Here is a 25,589-nt window from a genome sequence, read left to right as displayed (position 1 = left end):
TTCTCCCTGAAGGGCGTGTTGTCGGGTTGACTGTCTGGGGAATTGAGAGACAGGTAGAGCAAGCACTCACTCACACTGCGTCGCCGCGCGCTTGTCCTAGTAACCTTCTGTTCGTTCCTGTCTCTACTCGTCTGGCTGTTCTTCAGTGGGCTCATTCTGCCAAGTTAGCTGGTCACCCCGGTGTTCGGGGTACGCTTGCTTCTATTCGCCAGCGGTTTTGGTGGCCTACTCAGGAGCGGGACACGCGCCGTTTCGTGGCTGCTTGTTCGGATTGCGCGCAGACTAAGTCAGGTAACTCTCCTCATGCCGGTCGTCTTAGACCGCTTCCCATTCCTTCTCGACCATGGTCTCAGATCGCCTTAGACTTTAGTACCGGTCTGCCTTCGTCTGCGGGGAGGACTGTGAGAGCTGCCAATAAACGTAGGATTAAGAGTCCTAGGTATTGTCGCGGTCAGAGAGTGTGGCTTTCCACTCGTAACCTTTCCCTTACGACAGCTTCTCGCAAGTTGATTCCGCGGTTCATTGGTCCGTTTCGTGTCTCTCAGGTCGTTAATCCTGTCGCTGTGCGACTGCTTCTTCCGCGACATCTTCGTCGCGTCCACCCTGTCTTCCATGTCTCTTGTATCAAGCCTTTTCTTCGCGCCCCCGTTCGTCTTCCCTCCCCCCCTCCCGTCCTTGTCGAGGGCGCACCTATTTACAAGGAACGGAGGATCATGGACATGCGTTCTCAGGGACGTGGTCAACAGTACTTAGTGGATGGGGAGGGTTTCGGTCCTGAGGAGAGGAGTTGGGTTCCATCTCGGGACGTGCTGGACCGTTCGTTGATTGATGATTTCCTTCGTCGCCGCCAGGGTTCCTCCTCGAGTGCGCCAGGAGGCGCTTGGTGAGTGGGGGGGTACTGTCATGTTTTGTCTTTGATCTTCATGTCTTGTCCCTGTGCTTCCCTCTGCTGGTCTTATTAGGTTCTTTCCCTCTTTCTATTCCTCTCTCTCCCTCCCCCGCTCTCTCTCTCTATCGTTCCGTTCCTGCTCCCAGCTGTTTCTCTTTCTCCTAACGACCTCATTTACTCTTTCACACCTGTCCCCTATTTTGCCCTCTGATTTGAGTCCCTATTTCTCCCTCTGTTTTCTGCTTCTGTCTTTGTCGGATTCTTGTTTGATGTTTGCTGTTCTGTGTCCTGGTTCCACCCTGTCGTGTTTTTGCCTTCATCAGATGCTGCGTGTGAGCAGGTGTCATCTAAGATATATCCTGGAGTACCGTTTTGTTTAAGACTGGAATAAAGACTCTGTTTTTGTTAAGTCGCTTTTGGGTCCTCATTCACCAGCATAACAACTAGAGAGTGTTTTCTATCCAATTGTAATAATAATATGCATATTGTACGAGCAAGAATTGAGTACGACGCCGTTTGAAATGGGCACATATTTTCTGGCTACTCAATACGCGCCCTGCAGCCATAACAGGTTAAACGTAGTATGTATTCACTTCACGCTGCGTCTTGGTCCTCCTCTCTTCCACCATACGACGATCGTGACAGAATAACCCACCAAACAAGGAACAAGCAGCGTGAAAGGGAGGAACAACATTTGGTGGAAAAATGGACCCGGGAGAAGGATGAGTGGAAAACAACCTGGGAGGAAATAGAGAGTTGGTCGATCGATCCAGGGAGAGTGCCGGAGCCCGCCTGGGATTCAATGGAACAGTGCGAGGAGGGATACAGGAGAATGGAGGAACGGAGACGTTATAAAGGTACGCAGCTAGCATGGAAGCCCGAGAGGCAGCCCCAAGATTTTTTTGGGGGGCACACGAGGAGATTGGCTGAGTCAGGTAGGAGACCTAAGCCAACTCCTCGTGCTTACCGTGGGGAGCGTGTAACTGGTCAGGCACCGTGTTATGCAGAGATGCGCACAATGTATCCAGTGCGCTATTCTAGCCCGGTGCGCTCTATTCCAGCTCCTTGCATTGGCCGGGCTAGAATGGGCATCCAGCCAGGTAGTAGAGTGCCGGCTCAGCGCTCCTGGTCTCCAGTGTACCTCCTTGGACCAGGATATCCTGCGCCGGCTCTGCGTACTGTGAGTCTGCAGAGCCCTGTGCGTCCTGTGCCAGCGCCCTGCATTTGCAAGGCACGTGGTGCCACCAGTTCCGGCACCAAGCACCAGGCCTACAGTGCGCCTCCATGGTCCAGTATGCCCTGTTCCTCCTCCCCGCACTAGCCTTGAGGTGCGTGTCCTTAGCCCGGTACCACCAGTTCCGGCACTACGCACCAAGCCTACTGTGCGCCTCAGCAGGCCAGAGTCTGCCGTCTGCCCAGCGCCGCCTGAGCTGCCCGTCTGTCCAGCGCCGCCTGCGCTGCCCGTCTGCCCAGCGCCGTCTGAGCTGTCCGTCTGCCCAGCGCCGCTTGCGCTGCCCGTCTGCCCAGCGCCGTCAGAGCCGCCCGTCTGTCCTGAGCCGCTAGAGCCGCCCGTCAGTCAGGAGCCGCCAGAGCCGTCCGTCAGTCAGGAGCCGCCAGAGCCGCCAGCCAGTCAGGAGCCGCCAGAGCCGCCCGCCAGTCAGGAGCCGCCAGAGCCGCCCGCCAGTCAGGAGCTGCCAGAGCCGCCCGCCAGTCAGGAGCTGCCAGAGCCGCCCGCCAGTCCGGAGCCGCCCGCCAGACCAGAGCCGCCCCTCAGTCCGGAGCCGCCCCTCAGTCCGGAGCCGCCCCTCAGTCCGGAGCTGCCCCTCAGTCCAGTGGCGCTCTCTAGGATGGTCTTCAGTCCGGGACTCGCTGTAAGGGTCCTCGCTCCAGAGGTGCCACCAAAGCGGGTATTGACTATGGTGGAGTGGGGTCCACGTCCCGCACCCGAGCCGCCGCCGTAAGAAGGCCCACCCGGACCCTCCCCTTCTGTGTCAGGTTTTGCGGCCGGAGTCCGCGCCTTTGGGGGGGGGGGTACTGTCACGCCCTGGCCTTAGTTATCTTTGTTTTCTTTATTATTTTAGTCAGGTCAGGGTGTGACATGGGGGATGTATGTGTTTTGCATTGTCTAGGGGTTTTGTATGCTTATGGGGCAGTGTCTAGTCTAGGTGTACGTATGTCTATGGTTGCCTCGATTGGTTCTCAATTAGAGACAGCTGTCTATCATTGTCTCTGATTGGGAACCATATTTAGGCAGCCATATTTATTGGGTAGTTCATGGGTTATTGTCTATGTCTATATCAGTTGCCTGTGTCTGCACTGTTTAGCTTTAGCGTCACGTTCGTCGGTTTGTTTTTTTGTTAAGTTTGTCAAGTGTTCTTCGTTTCGTGTCATTAAACGTAGTATGTATTCACTTCACGCTGCGCCTTGGTCCTCCTCTCTTCCACCATACGACGATCGTGACAGAATCACTATAATATAAATTATTTAGATACATATCACCTCTGTCAGTCCACTGCCCATCATTTGCAACAGAGGTCAGCAATAGTCTTCCAATGGATTCATGACAATTAGCTAATTGCCAATGTCAGGCTCTGTCTGTAGCTCTATTTGGCATAATCCATAATACAAAATAGTGTTTATTTGTAACATTTAGCTAGCTAGCTTGTAATGTGGTTAAAGTAGACTAGCTAGCTTGTAATGTGGTTAAAGTAGCCTAGCTAGCTTGTAATGTGGTTAAAGTAGACTAGCTAGCTTGTAATATGGTTAAAGTAGACTAGCTAGATTGTAATGTGGTTAAAGTAGACTAGCTAGCTTGTAATGTGGTTAAAGTAGACTAGCTAGCTTGTAATATGGTTAAAGTAGACTAGCTAGCTTGTAATGTGGTTAAATTAGACTAGCTAGCTTGTAATGTGGTTAAATTAGACTAGCTAGCTTGTAATGTGGTTAAAGTAGACTAGCTAGCTTGTAATGTGGTTAAAGTAGACTAGCTAGCTTGTAATGTGGTTGAAGTAGACTAGCTAGCTTGTAATGTGGTTGAAGTAGACTAGCTAGCTTGTAATGTGGTTGAAGTAGACTAGCTAGCTTGTAATGTGGTTGAAGTAGACTAGCTAGCTTACAAACGGTGTTCGTATTCTAATACAACTTTATCTTTCTAGCCAATAGTTTATCATGTCACTTTGGCTTCATATATTTGAAATAAATAGTCAGCTTTGTGTACCTTAATAAAATGAAACATAATGTGCCTATTGGTGGGCTATTTGCAAGTTTAACCACCGTCCTATTGAGTCATCATGCTGTTAGTGGTGGGGAGCCGACTCCAAAATAATCGATTCCTTGACTCCTTGCCCAGTCAACTCCCTTGTCGACTCGCATTTCTGGGTGTCAAGCTTCGATTCCTCCAGGAATCAACTCCTTTACTCCTAAGATTCAGTATTTTTGCAATGGAGGAAACTATTTGCCATAGTCTACTTTGACAACACAACATCTTTCAGAGCAAAGAAAGTGGGAGCTAGCGATGGAGAGAAAGAGATGGGGGGGGCACAGCCAGGTATACTGTAGGTAGGCATGTATATATTAGGCTATCAATGAGTATGGTTAAGCTGTTCTTCATAGTACCAGTGAATTGAAGTTGAACATCGCCAAATGCATCAGTTTAATTAGGCCTCAATGTGAAATAAAAAGTATTGTGTCTATAAGTTATTTACTTAAACCCTGGCTGGCTGTTGCTGTCCTAGGTCAGGGGTCTCCAACCCTGTTCATGGAGAGCTACCTTCCTGTAGGTTTTTGCTCCAACCCCAGTTGTAACAAACCTGATTCAGCTTATCAAGCAGCTAATTATTTAATCAGATTAGGGTTGGAGTTGAAAACCTACAGGATGGTAGCGCTCCACAAACAGGGATGGAAAAACCTGTCATAGGCAATAGATCACAAGCAGTATCCCCGCTAAACTTTTTGGAAATGGTAAGTTCACTTTCTCATCCATAAACACAGTCAAGTGCAAATACGGTTCAGCAGCTCAAATCCGCAGGATGGGGGCCATTGTTAATAGGAAGGATGTCTACCAAGGATTGTTAAAATAATGATTTTGATCACACTTCATCAATTTAAATATTATGGGGAGACCTATACATTTGGCAGCCAAGCACGAGTTATCGGTGTAGCCTATTATTGTCTTGACATGATGTTGAAATATCGTCACGCCTACAATAAAAACTTCCAGGCTTCGTTCATAAAAATTGGGAATTACAGGGGTCAGTTTTGAAAATTGAATCCTGTGTGAATCGTCCCTTGGAATAATGCACATGCTTCGATAATATTTACAAAACCAGTTTCTCTAGTAATACTTATCCAAATAGGGCTAAAACATGGGAGGCTTATCGGCGTAGAGTGCGCCGCATCATCTCATGGGATCCGTCAAGGCTGCATACAGCAGAAATATCATTGAAATATTCTAGTACCTACACATCACCTTCTATATTCAAACAAAATAGGCCTTTAATAGGCTTAATTGATGAGCAAATGGGCAGCATCATGCTCATGTCAGACATCTAGAATGCAAATAGTCTTCCTAGTAGGACTCTGCAATAAGAAGGTGTTGTGTACATGTGTGCGCATTCTGTTTCAGCATGTTTTGGGAGTCGAGCTAGAGTCAACTCCTTTTGACTCCAACCACAGGGGTTGGCGTTGACTCCAAAAATCCTGGAGTCGTGCACCAGTTATGGCAGTTGATTTTTTAATCGAAATGGTTGTTTACATTTTAATTTACCAAAAAGTTCAATATAGAACCTAAAAAAATTAAGTGAAAGTGCAAGGCGCCAAATTCAAACAACAGAAATCTCATAATTAAAATTCCTCAAACATACCTTATATACCATTTTAAAGGTCATCTTGTTGTTAATCCCACCAAAGTGTCCGATTTCAAATAGGCTTTTCAGCGAAAGCACCACAAACGATTATGTTAGGTCACCACCAACTCAAAGAAAAATTCAGCCATTTTTCTAGCCAAAAAGAGGAGTCACAAAAAGCACAAATAGAGATAAAATGAATCACTAACCTTTGATGATCTTCATCAGATGACACTCATAGGACTTCATATTACACATATTACACAAAACATATATGTCTTGTTCGATTAAGTTCGTATTTATATCCATGAAAGATACATGTTTTACATAGAATTAAAGATACACTTGTTCTTAATGCAACCGGTTGTGTCAGATTTCAAAAAGATTTACGGCAAAACACAATATTCAATAAAACAGCGTTCAGCCACAAAAGCAAGCCATACAGTTACCCGCCCAAATTGTGCAGTCGCCAAAACTCATAAAAAGCATTATAAATCTTCACTTACCTTTGCTGATCTTCGTCGGAATGCACTCCCAGGACTCCCACTTCCACAAGAACTGTTCATTTTTTTCGGTAATGTCCATCATTTATGTCAAAATAGCTATTTTTGTTGCGTGTTTGGTATACAAATCCAACGTCAGGGAAGCGCGTTCACTAAAACCTGACGAAATGTCCAAAAGTTCCGTAACAGTCCGTAGAAACATGTCAAACGATGTATTGAATCAATATTTGGAATGTTTTTAACATAAATCTTGAATAACGTTCCAACGGAGCTCCCTCTCATGTGAACGCGCATGGTCAAAGAATGGTCACCTCATGGCAGACCTGACTAATTCTCCTCTCATCCAGCCCCCCTTCACAGTAGAGTCATCAGACAAAGTTCTACAGACTGTTGACATCTAGTGGAAGCCGTAGGAAGTGAAAACTCATCCATATCTCGCTGTGATTTCAATGGGAGCTTGGTTGAAAATCTACCAGCCTCAGAGTTTCCACTTCCTGTTTGGATTTCTTCTCAGATCTTTGCCTGCCATATGAGTTCTGTTATACTCACAGACATAATTCAAACAGTTTTAGAAACGTCAGAGTGTTTTCTATCCAATAATAATAATAATATGCATATATTAGCAACTATGACTGAGGAGCAGGCCGTTTACTCTGGGCACCTCTGTGCACCTTTCATCCAAGCTACTCAATACTGCCCCTGCAGCCATAAGAAGTTAAATACACATTACACTCTGGTGTAGGAATAGAACCCTCAATGTTATTTGGTTTCACTGGTTATATACAGTATGTAGAACCTTTTTTAGTAAAGGGTTCTTTAATCTTGTCCAAAGAACTCAAAGCTCTAAATAGAGACCCAATAAACCCTTTTTTCTAAGAATGTAGCAAGCAGGAGAACCCTCCCTGGAAGCACGAGGACAGCCTAACCATACCACACTGCTTCTTAAAGGGACTGACAGTACTAGTCAACATAAGACACTGCACCGAGGTGATGATGTGCTGCAATGATATCAGGCGCTCGTCCACTCTTGGTTGTGTTACATTGTTGGTCAATGTAAAGAAAATATGCTGTCTGCATGGTTGTACTATATGTGTGAAATGGTTTTCTGTGTGTGTGCGTCACAGGAGGTTGGTGGCGCCTTAATTGTGGAGGACGGGCGCGTGGTAATGACTGGAGCGGAATAGGTGGAATGGTATCAAATACATCACATGGTTTCCATGTGTTTGATACTATTCCATTCGCTCCATTCCAGCCATTATTATGTGCCGTCCTCCCCTCAGCAGCCTCCACTGTTGTGCGTGTGTGCTATGTGTGTTCGTGTGCATGCGCAATTGTGTGTGTCTGTGTGTGTGCATGTGTGTGTGTGTGGTAATGAAATTCATTATTGATCAGAACAAAACAGACTTTATATATCATTCATGCTCTCTATCAATCACAAACTGCTTAGTTCTCTAAAGCTCTTTGTTTTGGACTAGAGTGAAAAAAAGAAAGAAAACTCCAAGCAGAGCAATAATTACTGTGAGGAGATTGTTTTCTAAATCTTTCCTTTACTCCATTTTCAAGCTGTAACAAGCTTATGTGTCAAATACAATGTCCATTGAATGAACTGCTTAATTTGAAATAGATTGAGGTTCATTTTGATTTTAGACTGGGGATCACTCTTTTTCTTCAGGAGACTAGGGATTTAAACTTGGATAAAAAAAAGACCGGACAGGGTAAGAGAACAAGTCCAAATCTATGAACGAACAGAAACATTGACGCAGAGATAACACCCCATGATTTGCTCTGGAGCACCACACCGCCCAGTCCTTGAGATAGTGCCATCCTCTCCATTGTATCATTTGGTAGATTTTAGAAAAAACATTTGGGGTGGATACAGACAAAAAGTTAAGAAAATAAACACAGGACGTGGTAACCTGACACAGGAAACCCAGTGAATGCTGGGAGTGAGCGGTGAACCACACTTCCTGCATGACAACACAATGGTGAGCGGTGGCCCCAGATTCCTAAATGAGGCCGTAGTCCTGGGACGAGGAAGGGCAGCCTGTGTCCTCTGGTCCTGGGCTGATAATGGCATTCTCACACGGAGAGACGGAGGGGGCAAACTGTTCCACTTTCTCCCCACCCTTCCCTCCCGCCCTCTCTGTCATATTTTTATGGTAGCTATTTCATTGTATCTGTGGCTGTACAATCTGCAGGTGTAGGTATTTTGCTTACCCAAATTCTTGATTTGTTGAATCAATTAGTCAATCAATTAGTTTGGCCTTGTGGACCAGCTTGTGGACAATATTTCTATCATGGTGTGGAATAGGCTAATTGCTATCTCTTTTTAGTCTGAGTCATTAATCCTCTATTGAACAAACGTCAAAGAAACTGTAAAAAGGGCTCAATCATGTTTTACATAAACTAGATATTATTGGAGTGGTTGAATAGCCAGAGCAAATAGAAACGGTCGAATGATGCAATATCACAACAAATAAGATGTTGTGACTAAATCTCTGAACCATTGGTTGTTATCATCAGGCTGTTTTTCTTGCACCCATCCCTTTCCTGTGGAGGTGGAGGGATGGATTTAAGCCCTGCTCCCTCCCATCAGACGGAAAATGAAAAGTAAATCTTCTCTGGTAGAGAGTGATTAATTAGGGAACTATTCAGACATATTAATGTAAGTACTGTAATTGCACATAGCCAATGTTCTGAGATTATGCAAATGGCGCTCCCACCCACCGCGCAGGCCTAGTCTGCCAGAGTGGTGTTGTGTATCTTAATCCATTATGGAGGGCTCAGTCATTCATTGTGTTGGGTGTGTTGACTGCATTAAGCAGCCAGACTGTGTGTGTTCATACCAATGTATTAATGGTCTGTTGGCAATGATGGTCGTCTGTTCTTCTTTTTAGGTGATTGTGCATAGAAAACTCCTTAAACACCTTGCTTTATAGCACTTTCCCCAAAGAGCGTGTATTTAGCTAGGCCTACTGCTTGGTACTGACCCTATGGTTTACAGTAATGTTTTGGCCAGGCTGGAGTTGTTCCCTGATAGATGAGGCTGTGTGTTAACTAACCAACCAGCCCATGTGGATCAGAAGCAGCAGCAGCATTGTCCATTCAGCTCTATTATCGCTGGGCTACACTGCCTCCTGTCTCCGGGGCCCGCGTCAACTACCACTTCCTCCTAGGAAGGAAACGTTCCTTACCCACAGGGCAGTGTCACAGACCTAAATAGTTCTACTTCAGCTCAAATATGCGACAGCAAATATACCTACTGTCCTCACACAAGAGTGATGATACCCTCATGTTCTCACGAATGTAACACAAACACACTTACTAACACATTCCACTTTCATTCACATAAACAAGCAAAGAATCACCCACTTGAGCAACACAAGCACTCAGTCAGACATGCACAGACGCCCATGCACAAGCACACACACACATACACACACACAGTGGGACTAGGATGGAGGGAGATCATTTGTCTCAATCTGCGGTGATGATAGTTGATCAGAGGCTAGAGGAGTGGAGTGGGAGCAGGTGGTGGGAGTGACCGTTGTAAAGAGCCCCACTAATCAGATCTGCACCACAGAGCCAGGGGAGTCCAGTGCAGAGTGGAACCACCAACCACACACTCACACTGGGTCAGCTCCCTCCACATGGGTACCCAGCCAGACAATTAGACATAGGAGATGGCCTGCATCACCAATCAGAGACGTGGACACAGGGCCCTGACCTGAGACAGAGCCGGGGATACACACCTTGAACCCTCACTATTTTTATTTTATTTAACTAGGCAAGTCAGTTAAGAACAATTTCTTATTTACAATGACTGCCTACACCGGCCAAACCCAGACGGCGCTGGGACAATTGTGCGCCGCCCTAAGGACTCTCAATCACGCCTCAAGCACTGAGATGCAGTGCCTTAGACCGCTGCGTCTTTCGGGAGCCCTCATGACTGACATTTTTAACTCAGCCTTCTTCTCTAACACCAATAGAACTTCAGACACTATTGTGTTGTTGAAATATGCTAAATGTTCAAGTAATAGGGGTGTTCATAGGAAGTGTCATTATCTTGATTTTTCTTTTTTCTTTAGTATTCTTATGATAGGACTGGTGTTAGCGACCATAATGGCAATTATTCATCCAGTTTACAAAATGGTTTGACTCTCACTCTCGTTCCCTTGTATTGTTCTCTATTTCTTGATCACCCCTCTTCTCATGGCACCAATAGATGCTATTGTTTCTCATTCATATATATTGTATAGTGATACTGTTGGTGGTTGCCATGGCAACCCAGGAGTCAGACAATCTAATTTCTGGCCCTTGGACATTTTGTTTCTCTCCCTCTGAGGAATTACCACTTTTCATTATGATTTCCCTCCCTCCCTCCATCCATCCATCCCTCCCTCCTTCCTTCCTTAACCCCCCTCTCTTTCTCTCTTTCTCTGTCTCCTAAAAGGTCAGATGTCCTCCATGGTGGAGAGAGGAAATCTGTAAAAGAGGTGAGATCTATTCAGCAACCCCCTCCGTCCACCTATTGCACTCCACAATCATTATGTTCCTGTTATTCGCTCAAAATAAAGCAGACGAGAGAAGAGGGGAGGGGAGAGAGGAACCTTGTGTCTGCTTTTCTTTAGAGCACATTTTAAAATCTGCTTTTATTTTTCTGTCCCTCTCTTTTCTTTTCCTCAAAGCTTTCTTTTGTGTGGGAAATAACTCCTTCAACTGGTGGCGGAGTAGTGGTCTGTGTTGACTTTCTGAAAAGTCCTTGCCCACCATTACCACACCATTTCTCCTCCCCGATCCCCTTTTCCCCCCTCTCTCTCTCTCTCTCTCTCTCTCTCTCTCTCTCTCTCTCTCTCTCTCTCTCTGTCTCTCTCTCTGTCTCTCTCTCTCTCTCTCTCTGTCTCTCTCTCTCTCTCTACTACCCCAACTCTCTCTCTCTCTCTCTCTCTCTCTCTCTCTCTCTCTCTCTCTCTCTCTCTCTGTCTCTCTCTCTCTGTCTCTCTCTCTCTCTCTCTACTACCCCCCCGCCTCTCTCTCTCTCTACTACCCCCCCCTCTCTCTCTCTCCACTACCCCCCCGCCCCCCTCTCTCTCTCTCCCTTATAGTATGAGAAGAGATAATGGGGGCCCACACACCCCCACCCCCCAGACCCCATTCTCCCTCCCTCCTCCCTAACTCAGCCTCATAGCCATTGATAAAAAGGTATCTTAGGACGACAAAGGTGGCAGGTCTTCTAACATGCTCCACCTTAGGGATGTACTGGCCTTTAGTTTCCTCTCACTTCTTGCATTGTGTCAGCCATAAAGTAACAGGGGAGAGTGGAGAGGTCCATAATCCCAGATTGATCCATGCAGGGTTCTATTCAGCTGCCTGGCCACTCCATTGATCCCAGCCTCTCTGCTGCGGTAAACATTTTACTCAGCTCACCTCCGCCTTGATCAATAGCCCTCCTTTAATAATGTATCTCATTGATTAGTTTGGCCTCTGAGTGAATTGATCAATTAATCTAATCGCTTTTATTGTTCTGTGGTGTTGAATGAGGACCAAACTGTTTAGGGTTAAACGTCTGGACCTCTCCCAGAAATCAGAGTGACTCAGAGTAAGAGCTTAGGTCTGCCCATATTATAGAATTGGGCCAATGCGGTTTCTGTCTGACTCTGAACGTTCCGAGAGTGCCACTTTCTCCTCCATAGGTGTTGCTAAGTGATTATTTAGGCTTCTGCGTTGTGCTGTTTATTTTTGATAGTTTTCAAAACCAATGAAGATGTCCAGTGAAAGCAGATATGTAATTTGTTGACACCACAACACAGTACCATCTTGGATACAAGTTATCCCGAATGCTAATCAATAAAAAGGTCTGTTAAATTCACTGCTCTGTCTTGCTTGTTTACAGCGGGTCATTTCAGAGGGAACTGTGAGAACTGTCAGAGGCACTCTGGTATTGCTACATCACTAGCATTTAGAGAATAACGGTGCTAACATAGTGTCCGTTCTAAAACCCGGCTGAACTTAATCACATAATGAGAGACTTTCTCATGAATCCAATAGATTAGCAACTCTGGAGAACCAGATGAGCCAGTAGCAAAGAATTGGTTTGGGAAGTAGAATTTGACACCCTGCGGAGGGAATGGGATCACGTTAGCTAGTATTTTTTATTTCCACAGTATCAGTACATTTTCTACTTGCGATTGGAGGGAGGTATATTGGGTGTTGTGTTAGCTGTTGTATTGGTGATGTGCGCTGATTAGGCTGTATCTGCCACCAGTGTCCCCTGTCCCCCTGATGGGCTTCAAGGGCATTGGCTATCAGTATTACAGAGGTAGGGGCCCTCTCTCCACCCTGCGCATCTCATTACCACGCCTAATTATCCCTACCAATCCCTGTGGATGTGTATGTGTGTTTATATCTGTTTATAGCACACACACACACACACACACACACACACACACACACACACACACACACACACACACACACACACACACACACACACACACACACACACACACACACACACACACACACACACACACACACACACACAAGTGATTCAAATAAGGGATCGATAGACAGCCTATGTGTCCCTGTCCCTGTGAATGGGAATATTTACGAGAGACGCCAAAAATGGTATTAGAAATCAACGGGGGTATCAGAGTGGGAGGAGGGAGGGGGAGGGAAGGCGAGTGGATGTCTGAATGACCTTGTAGAGACACATCTGTCACAGAAGCCTCCTTACAGACCTGTGCTGCATGGCTAAAAGTGGGCCACTATGACACCAGAGGGACCCAGGAGAGACCAAGGCAGCAGCTCAAATACCAGAGGAACTCCCCGTCCTCCTTCTCTCTCTCTTTCATACACACAAACATATACAATCATTCCCTGAAGATATCATTTTGATCTGCCTGTGTTTGGGTAAGGTTTAGTAGTTTCCCCTCTCCTCCCTCCAGACATACAGATGTAGGATCTTAATTTGAGCCAGTTTGCTACAGCAGAAAAATAGACTGGATTATACTTAATGGACATTTCTGTAGGGGTTGATACATTTTTCGTTAGGGCAAATCAAGTTTGAAATGTCAAAGTGGAAATTACAAATTTGGCCTTTTTAAAACTCAAATACACCTCAAGTTTGTAAAAGAGTGATAAAATGAAGATCCTACATTTGTAGCGACGGACTATCCTCATGGCAATCACCCACTGATCAGATGGGATCACCGTCGTCATGGTGAGGGCTATCTCATTAAAGTTTCATCTCCAAGCCTCCAACCTGTCAAAGATGATGTGATTGAGCCCCTCCCCTCTATCCCCCTCCTTCCTCTGCCCAATGAAAATGGTCTGATGATCACTGTCACATCGCTCATCCATTCTTTGCCCACTGTTCCAGAACACAGGTGTGAAGCATAAGACTGCATGCGGATGCTCCGAGGAGCTGAGGTTTTCCTTTGGTACAATCCTCTCTTCACGCTAACGTCATGCATTTTCCCCAATGGCTAGATCATTTAAAATCTCCACAACTGTCACATTAGCAACAGCTAGGATGGAGCCGGTGGAAGGTGTTGTCTTGATCATTGTCTGTGTTGTTGTTGAAATGAACAGCAAGGAGAGAGCAAGTATTATTTCATAGGTTTTTGAAGTCAGGAACCAAAACCCAATAGGAGGAGGTGATTTCTTGGCCTCCTGATCTCATCCTTCTTAGTCTGGAGGGTTACGGAGGGTTGTGGTCTAACACCAAACTCACACAGGCGAACACACACACACACACACACACACACACACACACACACACACACACACACACACACACACACACACACACACACACACACACACACACACACACACACTGGTTGTAGAAGTAGAAATATGCATGTCTGTGTTTGTGTGGAGATAGAAAGCGCTAATTGTGAAGGATGTGGCGGGTTGAGATAAGGTTATCTACATGCATTTAAACGTCTGCGAGGGGAGGCCAGTGCTAGCAGTCAGAATTAGATTGATTAGTGGAGCCACTTTTGGGCACACACTGCTATTTAAAGATACCCTTTGGTGAGACCCCAGCCTCTCAACCCTCTCTGCTGTTATAGTTCTGCCTCCCTCCCCGCCCCCCTGGTCCCTTAGCCACCCCCGCTCTGCAGACGTGACAGCCGATAGTGCCACAGGTTGTCACTCACAGGGTAACGGACTGGGCACTGCATGGCTGTGATAGTACTGGTGATACCTTCTACTCACTAATAGGAACCCTTCGGTATAACTTTGCAAAAATGTTACAATTTGGATCTAAATACCTGTATATTTACAATGTGGATCCAAATATCTGTGTGTGTGGCAGAGTGTAGCTAAAAGGTTTTCAATTCTGTTGACCCCCACCACATATTCCACAACTCCCAGAGAGAAAAGTCTTACTGAGTCTGGCCCAAAATGACATAATTTATCTGTGGTATGTCAGTTTTCCGAAATCATTTAAAAAACTTGTCAATCCCCCAAAATCCTCCTGTTAGGATCCTCCATTAGCCAAGCATTAGAAACAAATTAACTATTCTCAGTTGAATGGCCTCCTGGAGGAAGTATGGGAAAATCCGCTATTAGGCAGGAGTTAAGTGCCTATTGGGGAGCTTGAGATGGAATCCAGACTAATAAAGGGATACTCAGCCATCGGAACGTCTGCTGAATGTCTGAGAAGGACACCTAATTAAGAGAACATAGTGTCATATTACGGCTAATCGATTAATAGGTTTTAGACCTCAAATTATTGTCATTCCTGAATGGGACAAATTGTGTGTTTCTGTGTGTGAGTTTGTGCGTCTGTAGCCTATATTTGTACATGATATTGGGCAGTGACAGTGTGTAAACAGATGAGGGATAAATCATCTCTGCACTATGATCCTCATCGTGGCCAGTACTCTTGTACCCCAGGGCTTCCCTCTCCTCTGGATTTGGCTCCTCTCTGCAAAGAACACTCCGCTTCCAAACTATTTGGGGCGTCGTGTCTCAAACGAGCTCAGCCAATTCAAACCAGAGCTCCATGTCTCCTTTGCCTCACAGCACGGCCATCCTTTCCAACTTTCGAGCAGTGAAAAGTGAGAAGGATGGCGAAACAGCGTCATGGACCGAACCGGGCGGAGACTCAAACTAAACTCACGCGGGTTTGGCTGAATATGGACTCCATCTCTGTTTATTTTAACCAGAGTGTGCATGGGAGCCCAGTGATGAAATCAAAAAAGGGAGGAAAAAAGTAAACAGAGTTGAACAGGCCATTGTATTTGGTTGGGGTTGCCGTGGTAACACGGTGCATGGATATTGTGGGAGAGGAATGCAGTCCTCTGCCTGCGGTTTGGAGGGGAGGTTAACACTTCTCTTTCTCAACAGCTGAACGGCGCTGCAACATCTGGGGAGAGGAGAGAAGAGATGGAGCTTTAATTAACCACACTCGGGGAGGAAAGGAATACTGGTTGAATATCAGGGACATTGTTGGAAAACAACTACAATGTGTAATTGCCCAGGTCTGTTGAATATTGTGGTCCCAATTGTTTTTGTTGTTGTGTTGTTTTCACCAACAACCCAGAAAAGAGGGAGGAGAGAAATAAGGACTTTCTGAGGGAGCAGGAGACCAACATAAAGAATGAATATGGGAAGGGAAGGAACAAGGAAATATCTTTGGGTTTTACCATGGCTTTCTATTCCCTCCTAGTGTATGTCTATCAGATTCTACCAGGGACATGGGGTTGAGTGAGATTAAGCAGGCCACTGAGGTGCTGTTCACTTAATTAATACTGTAGCGTCCTTGTCATTGTAACGGCAGTCCTCCTCCTCTTCATCTGAAGAGGAGGAGTATTGAGGGAACCAAGGCGCAGCGTAGTGAAATGACATATTTTATTAACGAAAACACGAACTTGACTAAACTAACAAAAACAACAAACGGTGTAGACAGACCTAGACGACGTACTTACATAAAACAATAAAAACGCACGAATAGGAAACATAGGCTACACAAACCGAACAAACCGTAAACAGTCCGCGTGGTGTACAGACACAGACACGGAAGACAATCACCCACAACGAACACTGTGACAACGCCTACCTAAATATGACTCTTAATTAGAGGAACGCAAAACACCTGCCTCTAATTAAGAGCCATACCAGGCAACCCAAAACCAACACAGAAACAGAAAACATAGAATGCCCACCCAACCTCACGTCCTGACCAACTAACACACATAACAAACTAACAGAAATAGGTCAGGAACGTGACATAACCCCCCCCATAAGGTGCGAACTCCGGGCGCACCAGCACAAAGTCTAGGGGAGGGTCTGGGTGGGCATCTGACCACGGTGGTGGCTCAGGCTCCGGGCGAGGTCCCCACCCCACCATAATCCATCCTAGCCTCCATCTCCCCCTAAGAATGTCCACCCTCATTTTACCCCCACAAAATCCCCTTAGTAACATCAATGACAGGGACAGCACCGGGACAGAGAGATAGATCAAGACAGAGGGATAGCACAAGACAGAGGGATAGATCAGAATAAAGAGGTAGATCAAGATAGAGAGGGAGATCATGATAGAGGGGCAACTCCGGACTGAAAGGCAGCTCCGGACAGAGAGACAGCTCTGGACTGAGGGGCAGTTCTGGGTATATAGCCGTTTCTGGCTGAAGGGCAGCTCATGGCTGACTGACGAATCTGGACGCTCATGGCAGGCTGACGGCTCTCGACGCTCATGGCTGGCTGACGGCTCTCGACGCTCATGGCTGGCTGACGGCTCTCGACGCTCATGGCTGGCTGACGGCTCTCGACGCTCATGGCTGGCTGACGGCTCTCGACGCTCATGGCTGGCTGACGGCTCTCGACGCTCATGGCTGGCTGACGGCTCTCGACGCTCATGGCTGGCTGACGGCTCTCGACGCTCATGGCAGGCTGACGGCTCTCGACGCTCATGGCAGGCTGACGGCTCTCGACGCTCATGGCAGGCTGACGGCTCTCGACGCTCATGGCAGGCTGACGGCTCTCGACGCTCATGGCTCTCTGACGGCTCTGGCTGCTCATGGCTCGCTGGCGGCTCTGGCAGATCCTGTCTGGTTGGCGGCTCTGGCAGATCCTGTCTGGTTGGCGGCTCTGGCAGATCCTGTCTGGTTGGCGGCTCTGGCAGATCCTGTCTGACGGACGGCTCTGTAGGCTCATGGCAGACGGGCGGCTTTGCAGGCTCATGGCAGACGGGCGGCTTTGCAGGCTCATTGCAGACGGATGGCTCAGACGGCGCTGGGGAGACGGATGGCTCAGATGGCGCTGGGGAGACGGATGGCTCAGATGGCGCTGGGGAGACGGATGGCTCAGATGGCGCTGGGGAGACGGATGGCTCTGGCCGGATAAGGCGCACTGTAGACCTGGTGCGTGGTGCCGGAACTGGAGGCACCGGGCTAAGGACACGCACCTTCATGCTAGTGCGGGGAGCAGGGACAGGGCACACTGGACTCTCAAAGCCCACTCTATACCTGGTGCGTGGTACCGGCACTGGTGGCACCGGGCTGAGGGCAAGCACATCAGGATTAGTAGGGGGAGAAGAAACAGTGTGTACAGGGCTCTGGAGACGCACAGGAGGCTTAGTGCGTGGTGCCGGAACTGGAGGCACCGAACTGGATACACGCACTACAGGGAGAGTGCGTGGAGGAGGAACAGGGCTCAGGAGACGCACTGGTAGCCTAGTGCGTAATGTAGGCACTGTAGGTACTAGGCTGGGGCGGGGAGGTGGCGCCGGAAATACCGGACCGTGGAGGCGTACTGGCACTCTTGAGCATTGAGCCTGCCCAACCTTACCTGGTTGAATGCTCCCGGTCGCCCGACCAGTGCGGGGAGGTGGAATAACCCGCACCGGCCTATGTAGGCGAACCGGGGAAACCATGCGTAAGGCTGGTGCCATGTATGCCGGCCCGTGGAGACGCACTGGAGACCAGACGCGTTGAGCCGGCCTCATGACACCTGGCTCAATACCCAATCTAGCCCTACCAGTGCGGGGAGGTGGAATAACCCGCACTGGGCTATGCACTCCTACAGGAGACACCGTGCGCTCTACTGCGTAACACGGCGCCTGCCCGTACTCCTGCTCTCCACGGTAAGCCTGGGAAGTGGGCGCAGGTCTCCTACCTGCCCTTGGCCCACTACCTCTTAGCCCCCCCCCAAGAAATTTTTGGGTGTTACTCACAGGCTTTTTGGGCTTCCGTGCAAGACGCGTTCCCTCATAACTCCGGTTCCTCTCTCTCTTTTCCTCCACTATCCGAGCTGCCTCCAGCTGTTCCCATGGACGGTGATTCACTTTAGCCCATGGTCCTTCTCCGTTAAATATTTGCTCCCAACTCCACAAGTCCTGTATACTTCCCCGTTGCTCCAAATTACGCTGCTTGGTTCTGGATTCTTGGTGGGTGATTCTGTAACGGCAGTCCTCCTCCTCTTCATCTTCGGAAGAGGAGGAGTATTGAGGGAACCAAGGCACAGCGTAGTGAAATGACATATTTTATTAACGAAAACACGAACTTGACTAAACTAACAAAAACAACAAACGGTGTAGACAGACCTAGACGACGTACTTACATAAAACAAGAAAAACGCACGAATAGGAAACATAGGCTACACAAACCGAACAAACCGTAAACAGTCCCGCGTGGTGTACAGACACAGACACGGAAGACAATCACCCACAACGAACACTGTGACAACGCCTACCTAAATATGACTCTTAATTAGAGGAACGCAAAACACCTGCCTCTAATTAAGAGCCATACCAGGCAACCCAAAACCAACACAGAAACAGAAAACATAGAATGCCCACCCAACCTCACGTCCTGACCAACTAACACACATAACAAACTAACAGAAATAGGTCAGGAACGTGACAGTCATCTAGGGCAGTGGTTCCCAACCTTTCTTGGTTATTGTACCACCAACTGAATTTAGCTGTGCCCTGAAGTACCCCCTCATGTGCATTTTACTAGTAGGCCTATGGTCTCATGAGTCTTATCAAGTACCCCCTGTGGATAGACCAAGATCCCTCAGAGGTCCTAGTATCACTGGTTGGGAACCACTGATCTAGGGCATGTCATCATTTCCCTCATTCTTCAATACAAGTGTATACTGTATATTACAGTCAAGCCCACTTGACTTCTAGAAGTGCCACTTACTTCCTGAATGTTTTAACCTGTCTAGGATGAGGGTGCCGCTAGCGGCACTCCCCCCCCACCCCCACTGAAAAACCAGTGCCGCGAAATTCAAAAAAAATATTTTAAAAAAATATTTAACTTTCACACATTAAAGTCCAATACAGCTAATGAAAGACACAGATCTTGTGAATCCAGCCAACATGTCCGATTTTTAAAATGTTTTACAGGGAAGACACAATATGTAAAGATGTACATCTATTACCTAAAAACACATTAGCATAATCCACCATCTTTTATTTGTCCACCAACACCAGTAGCTATCACCAATTCGGCTAAACTAAGATATTTATAGCCCCTAACCAAGAAAAAAACTCATCAGATGACAGTCTGATAACATATTTATGGTATGGGATAGGTTTTGTTAGAAAAAAGTGCATATTTCAGGTAGATGGCATAGGTTACAATTGCACCCACCGTCACAAATGGACTAGAAAAACTACATTGAGCAACGTGTTTACCTACTTACTAATTATCAAACATTTCGTAAAAATACACAGCATACACTAATCGAAAGACACAGATCCTGTGAATACAGACAATATTTCAGATTTTCTAAGTGTCTTACAGCGAAAACACAATAAATCGTTATATTAGCATAGCACATAGCACATAGCAGCCCAGCATTGATTCTAGCCAAAGTGAGCGATAAAAGTCAACATCGCCAAAATATATTAATTTTTTCACTAACCTTCTCAGAATTCTTCAGATGACACTCCTGTAACATCATATTACACAATCCATATAGAGTTTGATCGAAAATGTTTATATTTAGCCACCAAAATCATGGTTAGACAATGTGAAATGTAGCCCAGCTGGTGAGAAAATGTCCGTGCGCCACTTAGACAGTGATCTACTCTTATACATAAATACTCATAAACGTGACTAAAAAATATAGGGTGGACAGGGATTGATAGACAATTTAATTCTTAATACAATCGCGGAATTACATTTTTTAAATTATCCTTACTTTTCATTACAGTTTGCGCCATGCGAAGCTACGTCAAAAAACATGGCGTCCTAAGCCACTAACATTTTTCGACAGAAACACGATTTATCATAATAAAAATGTCCTACTTTGAGCTGTTCTTCCATCAGTATCTTGGGCAAAGGATCCTTTCTTGGGTCCAATCGTCTTTTGGTGGAAAGCTGTCCTCTTGCCATGTGGAAATGCCAACTGCGTTCGGGATGAACTGGAAGCGTGCCCAGCAATTCACAGCGTTTCAGAAATAAATGTCCCAAAATCGCACTAAACGAATATAAATTGCTATAAAACGCTTTAAATTAACTACCTTATGATGTTTTTAACTCCCATAACGAGTAGAAACATGACCCGAGTAATATTACTCCCTCCACTAATGCTTGGAACAGGTGCGGGTCGGTGTCCTCTAGGCGCATGACGCAGGTCCAAAAGAGTGACTAGCCTCAGGGTTTTTTAATTTGTAGTGCCTGTGAACGCGCAATCGACCCCATTCAAATCGTCATCACGTAAAGGCATCCAGGGGAAGACGTAAGCAGTGTCCGTATACTCATAGCAATAACAGTGCCCTTTTAACTGACTCCAGAACAGTGGCCAAAATTTCTGAAATCTGACTCCATGTCAGGGAAATTGCTGTAGAATGGGCTCTGTTCCACTTAGAGACAAAATTTCAACTCCTATAGAAACTATAGACTGTTTTCTATCCAATAATAATAATAATATGCATATTGTACGATCAAGAGTTTTGTGGGAAGCCGTTTCAAAAATTACACGATTAGCATAAATAGTCACAACAGCGCCCCCATCCTCAACAGGTTAACTTAACCCCCATCAGTAAAAAAGCCGACTAGCATAGCCTAGCATAGCGTCACAAGTAAATACTAGCATCTAAATATCATTAAATCACAAGTCCAAGACACCAGATGAAAGATACACATCTTGTGAATCCAGCCATCATTTCAGATTTTTTAAATGTTTTACAGGGAAGACACAATATGTATTTCTATTAGCTAACCACGATAGCAAAAGACACAACTTTTTTTCTTTCACCATTTTTTTCCTGCATAGGTAGCTATCACAATTTCGACCAAATAAAGATATAAATAGTCACTAACCAAGAAACAACTTCATCAGATGACAGTTATAGCATATGTTTTGTTAGAAAAATGTGCATATTTCAGGTATAAATCATAGTTTTACATTGCAGCCACCATCACAACTCTCACCAAGCAACTAGAATAACTACAGAGACCAACGTGAATTACCTAAATACTCATCATAAAACATTTATGAAAAATACACAGCGTACAGCAAATGAAAGACAAAGATCTTGTGAATCCAGACAATATTTCAGATTTTTTAAGTGTTTTACAGCGAAAACACAATATAGCATTATATTAGCTTACTACAATAGCCAACCACACAACAGCATTGATTCAAGCCAACAATAGCGATAACGAATAAACCAGCAAAATATATTAATTTTTTCACTAACCTTCTCAAACTTCTTCAGATGACAGTCCTATAACATCATATTACACAATACATATAGAGTTTGTTCGAAAATGTGCATATTTAGCGGCACAAATCGTGGTTATACAATGAGAATAGTAGCCAAGCTGCCAACAAAATGTCGGGAGAAATCTTGGGAGAGGCACCTAATCTAATCATTAACTAATCATAAACTTGACTAAAAAATACAGGTTGGACAGCAAATGAAAGATACATTAGTTCTTAATGCAACCGCTGTGTTAGATTTTTAAAATTAACGTTACTACGACATACAGCGTGCGTTAAAGCGAGACCGCACCGAAATTAATGGCGGAATAGGAGTTTTACATTTTTCAACAGAACAACGAATTAACATCATAAATAGTTCTTACTTTTTGATGAGCTCCCATCAGAATCTTGGGCAAGTTGTCCTTTGTCCAGAGGAATCGTTGCGCGGTTGTAGATTGTCGCCTTCAACTTTGGAATTAGCAGTAAACATTAGCCATGTGGCGAAGACGTGTCCAACTCACTATAACGCAGCACTAAGAAATATCCGAAAATCGCAATATACTGATATAAACTGATATAACTCGGTTTAAAATAACAACATTATGATGTCTTTAACACCTATATCGAATAAAATCAGAGCCGGATATATCTAAGGCCTATAACGGGAGCTTTCCAGAACGCAATCCTGAGGTCTGTCTTGCGTCATGGCGAATGTTGAAAAGACTGCACCCCACGTTCCAAGACCATTTATATGGCCTCAGATCTGCCTAGCAACTCCATTCCAATTCTCACTATTTGCTGACATCCAGGGGAAGGCGTATGCAGTACATCTCGACCAATAGAAGACATGCAAATTAATAAACTGACCCCAGAACACACTGCCTGATTTCAGATTTCTCACTTCCTCACAGGAAAATTGCTCCAACTTGAGTTCTGTTTTCCTCACAGATATAATTCAAACGGTTTTAGAAACTAGAGAGTGTTTTCTATCCAATAGTAATAATAATATGCATATTGTACGAGCAAGAATTGAGTACGAGGCAGTTTAATTTGGGAACGAAATGTTTCCAAAGTGAAAACAGCACCCCCTATTGAGAAAAGGTTTTAATACCATAATCAACGACAGTCACAAGAATATAAAAAAACTCAGCAAAAAAAGAAACGTCCCATTTTCAGGACCCTGTCAAAAAATAATTCACAGATTACAGATCTTCACTGTAAAGGGTTTAAACACTGTTTCCCATGCTTGTTCAATGAACCATAAACAATTAATGAACATGCACCTGTGGAACGGTCGTTAAGATATTAACAGCTTACAGACGGTAGGCAATTAAGGTCACCGTTATGAAAACTTAGGACACTAAAGAGGCCTTTCTACTGACTCTGATGAACACCAAAAGAAAGATGCCCAGGGTCCCTGCTCATCTGCGTGAATGTGTCTTAGGGATGCTGCAAGGAGGCATGAGGACTGCAGATGTGGCCAGGGAAAAAATTGCAATGCCCGTACTATGAGATGCTTAAGACAGCACTACAGGGAGACAGGACGGACAGCTGATCGTCCTCGCAGTGGCAGACCACGTGTAGCAACACCTGCACAGGATCAGTACATCCGAACATCACACCTGTGGGACAGGTACAGGATGGCAACAACAACTGCCCGAGTTACACCAGGAATGCACAATCCTTCCATCAGTGCTCAGACTTTCTGCAATAGGCTGAGAGAGGCTGGACTGAGGGCTTGTCCTCACCAGACATCACCGGCAACAACGTCGCCTATGGGCACAAACCCACCGTCGCTGGATCAGACAGGACTGGCCAAAAGTGCTCTTGACTGACGAGTCGCGGTTTTGTCTCACCGGAGGAGATGGTCGGATTCGCGTTTATTGTCGAAAGAATGAGCATTACATCGATGCCTGTACTTTGGAGCAGGATCGATTTGGAGGTGGAGGGTCCGTCATGGTCTGGGGCAGTGTGTCACAGTGTCATCGGACTGAGCTTGTTGTCATTGCAGGAAATCTCAACACTGTGCGTTACAGAGAAGACATCCTCCTCCCTCATGTGGTACCCTTCCTGTAGGGTCATCCTGACATGACCCTCCAGCATGACAATGCCACCAGCCATACTGCTCGTTCTGTGCGTGATTTCCTGCAAGACAGGAATGTCAGTGTTCTGCCATGGCCGAGAAGAGCCCGGATATCAATCCCATTGAGCACGTCTGGGACCTGTTGGATAGGAGGGTGAGGGCTAGGGCCATTCCCTCCAGAAATGTCTGGGAACTTGCAGGTGCCTTGGTGGAGGAGTTGGGTAACATGTCACAGCAAGAACTGGCAAATCTGGTGCAGTCCATGAGGAGATGCACTGCAGTACTTAATGCAGCTGGTGGCCACACCAGATACTTACTGTTACTTTTGATTTTGAGCCACCTTTTGTTCAGGGACACATTATTCCATTTCTGTTAGTCACATGTCTGTGGAACTTGTTCAGTTTATGTCTCAGTTGTTGAATCTTGTTATGTTCATACAAATATTTACATTTGTTAAGTTTGCTGAAAATAAACGCAGTTGACAGTGAGAGGACGTTTCTGTTTTTGCTGAGTTTATTTTCAAATCGTATAACAATTAGAGAATTGGTTTAGATTTCTGAGGGACAGTGGGGTTGAGACACAGGGAGGAAGGATGAAGGGAGAAGCCAATTTGGTGAAGAATGGTGTTTGGGAGAGCCTGGCTGTGGCCTGTTGATAAGAGGCTCTTATTCTCCTCTGTCCATGACAGAATTCAGCCTGGTCTCATAGACTAGATGTAGCATAGTAAACAAAAACCCGAGCTGCACAAATTAGTGTGCTATGTTACGTTTGGTATGGTTGCATAAGACATAAGGTTGCTTAAGGTTGGTGTATAACGCTAACCTCTAGCAACCGAGAGTCACTTTTTTTGCGCTCCCCAAAAATACATGTCCTCTTAAAACTGCTTATAACACAACATTCTAACAACATACGTGTGTTACATAGACTTATTAAGGAAAAGTCCAGGATGACAACATGACTTTGAAAATGGCGGAGATATTTCAATTTTAACTTCATATTAAGTCTTTTAGTGTTAACCTAACTCCTAACCTTAACCTTAACCTTAACACCAACCTTAACCTTAACCCTAACCTTAACCCCTAACCCTTACACTAGCCTAGCTAATATTAGCTACCTAGCTAACATTAGCATTCACCACCTTGCTAATGTTAGCCTAAACAAATTGGGATTCGTAACATAGCATATTTATTTCAAATTCGTAATATATTTTACCAATTGGAACTCGTAACATATCAATCTAATTGTAATTCATAACATATCATATGAATTGTAATTGTAACTTACCATTCGAAATGGATGAGGGACATCCACAAATGAATACATACCATACCAAATGTAACTTATCATACCCGGCCTCCCGGGTGGCGCAGTGGTCTAGGGCACTGCATCGCAGTGCTAGCTGCGCCACCAGAGTCTCTGGGTTCGCGCCCAGGCTGGGCTGGGTTCGCGCCCAGGCTCTGTCGCAGCCGGCCGCAACCGGGAGGTCCGTGGGGCGACGCACAATTGGCATAGCGTCGTCCGGGTTAGGGAGGGTTTGGTCTCAGTATGTAAAATGTAATAAAAAATGTATGCACTCTACTGTAAGTCGCTCTGGA

This window comes from Salvelinus fontinalis, chromosome 28, assembly GCF_029448725.1.
Source record: "Salvelinus fontinalis isolate EN_2023a chromosome 28, ASM2944872v1, whole genome shotgun sequence".
NCBI lineage: Eukaryota > Metazoa > Chordata > Actinopteri > Salmoniformes > Salmonidae > Salvelinus > Salvelinus fontinalis.
Note: the sequence above shows the minus strand (reverse complement) of the source record.